This window comes from Micropterus dolomieu, linkage group LG17 (genome assembly GCF_021292245.1).
Source record: "Micropterus dolomieu isolate WLL.071019.BEF.003 ecotype Adirondacks linkage group LG17, ASM2129224v1, whole genome shotgun sequence".
In the NCBI taxonomy this organism is placed as follows: Eukaryota; Metazoa; Chordata; class Actinopteri; order Centrarchiformes; family Centrarchidae; genus Micropterus; species Micropterus dolomieu.
Genome location: NC_060166.1, coordinates 37763580 through 37769376, shown reverse-complemented (window position 1 = coordinate 37769376; position 5797 = coordinate 37763580). Strand labels below are relative to the sequence as shown.

Here is a 5797-nt window from a genome sequence, read left to right as displayed (position 1 = left end):
GTGTGCTGCAGCTCGCTGTTTCTGAGGGCGTGTCGGAGTCGGCGCCCGGGGAGCGTTATATGAGGACCGTTTCATCCCTGTGACGTCACAGGGATGAAAGGGAAGCGGCTGGACTACAAACAAGCTGTTTTCAGTTCAGAGCAGAGTTTTCTGTGGGAGATGGGAACTCACTTTGGGCTTTTTCACTCTGCAAACTTGTTACACGCACAGAAAAGGTATAAACTCAATAAAGGAGAGGGGAAAAGTCAAAAGTAAGTAACTCCAGAGGCCTGTGACGTCCGTATATAACAGTTGTAGGTCGCTTTGGGTAAAAGCATCGGCTGAATGATTAATTCTGATTTCTCAATCCCTTTGTTAGCTGGATGTAACGTTCGTTCTTTTGCTCACTTGTCCTTGTATAGTCTGAATAACAATAAAGTTATTTTGAATGATGCACCAATGGACAAGATGGATGAAGAAGCCAGAGGAGCCACGCTGCCAAACCTGCTACAGGTTCAGGAAGCTTTTAAATGTAAGAAAAAAAATAAACGAATGACTCAAACTTTGTTTTTTATTTAAACCGTTTCAGCAGGTTTGATTAAAGACCTGCACGGTCCTCCTCTGACTCCATTATGTTGTTTAAGTGGACACCCGAGAGTGCTTTATGGCCTTGTACCAACACAGGGTCCCCTCTGGGTCCAGGTCTGGTTAAAGTCACACCCTCTCTTTTTAATTTTCAATGTCAAACTTGTTCTGTTTCATTTCCCCACGCAGAGAAGAATCTGTCACTTTTCATTCAGCGGGGACGTTATTAAACGTGTGTGTGGATTCCTGCAGCCGAGAGTCATCGGTCAGCTGATCAACACACACACAAGAGCAAACACAATGACCACGCACACACTAACCCCGCCACTCTGAGTCACTGACGGCCATTTACTTCCATCTGAACCAGACAAAGTGTTTTCTGATCTGAGGTCAGCATCAGCAGGACGACTTCATCTAAAACAGTTCGCTGCTGGAAACCAGTTTTATGAGCGTCCCCCCCCCCCCAGCTCACCTGACTTCAGCACCTTCATTTAACTGGCTGTTAAGTGAGAGACCAACATGGCTGCCTGTACGACTCACAGAGGTCATCAGGTCCATTAAATCACAGAGGACATGTAGAGGTCTCACCTTCCCTCCTTCTCTGATCCCAGATCAGGACGCTGCTCCATGAGGGAGTTCTGCAGTGACCCTTTGGTGGTTGGTGACCCTGACCGACCAACAGAAAGACCAACATGTTGTAAATCTCTCATTTCAGGCTGATGAAGGTGAACGTTGACACGCCTAAACACTCCAGGGTTTTCAGATCTTAACAGACAGAACGAACCGATGTTTAATATTTGAATCTGAAGAGCGCACACGCCAGCCAGCCCGTTCTCCCTCCCCGACTCGTCACATGTGACCCATCGGCGTCAGTGTGTAACGCGGTGGAGGAACCCCTGTAGCGTCGGGTTTTGACGGTAAGACTGAGTAAGGAATCATTCAACTTAAACCTCCTCGTCAGACTGCTCACTTTCTACATTCCCCTTGTTCTGGCCTCCTGGTTCTGACAAAGTCCTGGTTCCACAGTTCAACATTTTTTATACAGCCTATAGATCATTCTTGATCTCTGGGGAGGACAGATCTGACAGCGTGTCAGACACTGACCGGACCGACCAACTACCAGCTAAAAGCTAAAAACACTCCAAGTACAACTAATTTTGTAATTAGCTCCAAACACTGGCAACTTTCTCGCTGCCTTATTGCGCCAACATGCCGTCTCGCTGCGCTTTATGAAAGGTACGGAGCAGATTTTATCCGCCTCTGAGCAGGAAAGTTGGTGACAGACTCGAGACAGAAAGACGGAATGACCTGTTTCTGAAAAGCCACGGCCCGACACGCCGCTGCTTCCTGTAAAGCCGGACCGCTATGTGAAAGCACACATGGTTGCGGGATAAAGCTGCAAACGTTTGTTCAGTATGAAGAAGCGATTGCGACATAAAAGCGGCCGCACTTCCGATTCCTGTCGCCTACAAATCTACGCCAATCAAACACAAGTAACATGAAAAGAACATAAACAACAACCAATGAACGCCTCTAATCCGCGTGTTACATGATACTAAATACCTGGTTACATCAGGGACCAATTTAAGTGCGACACACAACCAACAAGAACGCCGGTCTGCTGCTAATTACCATCACATGAAAATTACATGCTGAATATATTTACCCGCCAACGTGGCTGGTAGCCTTCCAACATTTGGTCGGCAAACTGAAAATCCACCCACATTTGGCGGGTGTTAATTTCCATCCCTGGTCTTCAGCATGCGTCCATATGTAAGATAAGATCAACTTTATTGTCCCCTGAGAGAAATTCGCATGTTTAAACAGACTGAACTCAACAGGAGAAAAGTCAACGAGGACGTTAAAGCTTAGAAAAGAAAATACACGTCTGTTACTTGATTCCAGCTAACAGTGTCCTTTACTGTGAAATAAGTTAGCGTAGCCCTGATCGAGCCAAACTCCATTCAGAAAATGAACATTTTAAAAGTTGTTTGCTTGTCATCCTGCTGACAGACCTGACAAAGCAGGACTTAATATGTTTAACAAATCAGCATCACTTTGATTTGTTTATTGCAGCTAAATCACAGCAAAATGTTTATCTTGGGTTCATCCAGTTTCTCTGCTCTCTGCTGAGGTTTGCTGCATCTCTTTACTTACAAACCTTAAAAAAGAATAGTTTCAACAATTTCTTTATTGGGAACGTTTGAGTTGTGAAAGTGTTGGGAGAAAGTTGCATATAGCTGAGTCAGCGCGCAGTAAAATAGGGTGTTTGTGGTTTCGTGGGGTCAGTGGGTCAGAGAAAGAGAAGTCGACTCGCTCAGAAGTCTGAGTGAGGCTTTTATTTTGCTGCCGTCGCTGGTTTCACATGCAGGCGGCTCAGAGTCAGAAACGAAACACAAAACTGTGAATGTGCAGGAAAAGAGAAATCGTTAGAGGTCATATTCTGCTCATTTTCAGGTTCATAGTTTTATTTTGTGGTTGTACCAGAACAGGTTTACATGGTTTAATTTTCAAAAGACACCATATTTCTGTCAGACTGCACATTGCTGCAGCTCCTCTTTTCACCCTGTGTGTCGAACGCTGCGTTTTAGCTGCCGAGTGAAGCATCTCACTTCTATTCGATCTTTGCTGCACATGAGCAGTAGGTAAGGACTACTAGCCAATCAGAAGCAGAGTAGGGTGGGTCATGACAAGCAGGGTAGCTTGATCAAAACAAAACCACTTCAAGCCTGATTTATTCGTCTGCATCAGGTCGAGCGTTTATACTTTCTGCAAAAGACACCGCCAAGCGCCCGCTGTGTTGACCTCCGCCAGCCGAGACTTCCTGTTTAGCCCTAAACTAACTTCAATGGGGGTAAAATAATAATCCTGTGGCTCTTCCAGACTTTTCAAACGTTATCGCCTGAATGGATCAAACTCTGATGGTGAAACGGGTCATTTTGCGGGTTTTGATGCTCATACACTGTGGGCGCACAGCGGCTGATTTCGCTAGTAAAATTGACATCAAAGCACGGAGCATTTCCTGCCGGCGTGAAGGAAATGTGACGCTACCAAGCCGACCAAACACAGTTCTTGCAGTCGCCGCGATGTGTGCTTACATTTTTGGGGAGGTGCGCGCCAGTCGTAGATTCAACACAGATGTATAAATCCACTCCCGACTCGTCACATACTGACGCTTGGTCAAGGCCCTTTAGCGTCGCTTTTAGACGTTTAGGGCTCCGCAGTCAAGTTAGCAACGCTTAGCAACAACAAATATGAAACGTCCGGTTAGACTTTCAAAATAAAATGATAGCGTTTCAAAACATCGCAATTTTGAAACGGCGCGTTATTAAAGTCGTGAAATGTTGCAGTTTGGTTAGTTTTAGGAAAAGATCCTGGTTTGTGTTAAAATAACTACGTACGTCAGTTAACACGTCACTTGTGTAATTTACACAATTTACGTAACTTGCCCAACTTCGATAAAAAGAATTAATGTTGACTTTTTGTTTCATACGGGACACAAACCCCGGTGTCCTGGTTCAAAGTCGGGGTTCTGGCCCTCCATCCACCTCCTTACTCTATTCTGTTAAATATCATATACCTGCATTTACGTCACAAAATGACGCTCCAGGGTTTCCCTGACACCCCTAAAATGGACCGTACCATTTCCTAACCTGGACGTTAGCTGAACATCTTGTCTGCTGGCAGCTGCTCCAGTCCAGACGCTGCAGGTTAATGTCAGCACTGAGCTGTCTAGCTGCTTTAATACACTAAAGTTCCCACCTTCAGAGGTTCATAATTAGCATTTATTTTACTTTAAATGAGCCACCTGATGTTAGCTGATAGCCCACCCTGTCAGTTCATATTTTCTGTAACTGTTAGCCAACACCGGTGCTCAGGCAGGAGCAGTGAACTGAGGATTAGCTACTGCAGATCCACATTTTGACATCGAGACAGAGTTTATTATTTCAAGTATTCTGTGAGTCTTTCTACAATAAGCATGATGTTTTTTTCCACTCTGGGATTCAGGAGGTTTTTCCTGCCCAGATAAATGTTAAAGTCCAGGTTTGTTACTTTAAATGTGTTCACTTTTATTTATGTAGCGCCAATTCATAACAAAAGGCTTCTCGCTGCACTTTTTCTACAGAGCAAGTCCAGACAGGACTCTGTTTGATATCATTTACAGAGACCCAAAGATTCCCCAGCAGTGTGTGACAGCTGCTTTACTGATGTTTCATTCAGTCAGCATCAAACACTGAACCTCTTGAAATGATAAGAATTAGAGATGATAATGCAGCCCGTCTTCGGTTCTGGTTCAGCACTGTGTGGGTCTGTTCTGAGCGGTCCTGATGGTCTGCTGTTGTGGGTCTGACCCGCTGACAGTTTTGCTGTAGAATACTTGGTGACCTCTGAAGTTGTCGTGCGGTTCGGGGCCCCATCAACTGGTGTAATGAATCTGATTTATCAGCATCTACAGACGCACATTAGTTAAATAAGCAGGGATATTCTAAGCTTTGTCAGATTTTAGTTTACTGAAGCCCGTCTGCGCTGTACTGGGTTTTCTTTTGGACCTGAAACAAATAGTTGACCCCCGCCCCGGTTGTCAGTGTATGATTCACACCCTGGTTAGGTTTAGGAAAAGATGACGTTAGTTACATGGCTTAATTAAAAAGAATCAATGTTGACTTTTCATTTCACATGGGAAACCAACACCGGTCTCCTGTCCGGTTCCTGACCGCCTCCTTACTCAGACTACTTTTAGCATTCCCGTAAAACACTGAGATCCGAATTCTTGGCATTCAACCGGAGTACAGCTGGAGACACCGGACGGTCCAGGACAGGAATCATTTTGTCTGCTCTGAATATAAATTCTGATTTATGATGTGAACGTTGTAAAGAATAAATGTGATCTCGAAGCTGAACCTCGGAGCCAAAGCGAGCAGCCGCTCCGTCATCGCAGGAAACACACAAGGACGCGCTGACACCCCCCCGTTTCCATCACTTAGGAGGACTTTGCGTCGACTTCCATTCATTCCCTGGAGATCAATCTTGACCTTAAACCAAGTCTTCACCTGCAGGTTAACATACGGGGGACCAACCTGAGGGCGAGGAAGAGCCGCTGCAGGATGTGTGAGCTTAAGTTTCTCTTTTTTGGCAATGCACATTTATTTCTTCTATATTTGCCAGTGTTGATCGAGCTGCTTGGAAAATGTAGTGAGCTAAGCTACAAGCTACTGTACATTAAATGAAGCTT

At 45.0% G+C, this 5797-nt stretch overlaps 1 protein-coding gene across 1 annotated transcript in view; it reads right to left on the bottom strand.

Moving 5' to 3' along the window:
• LOC123986476 (tumor necrosis factor alpha-induced protein 2-like) overlaps positions 1-5797 on the bottom strand; it is a 71793-nt gene that overhangs the window by 63033 nt on the left and 2963 nt on the right. The gene's annotated exons all lie outside the window — the stretch shown is intronic.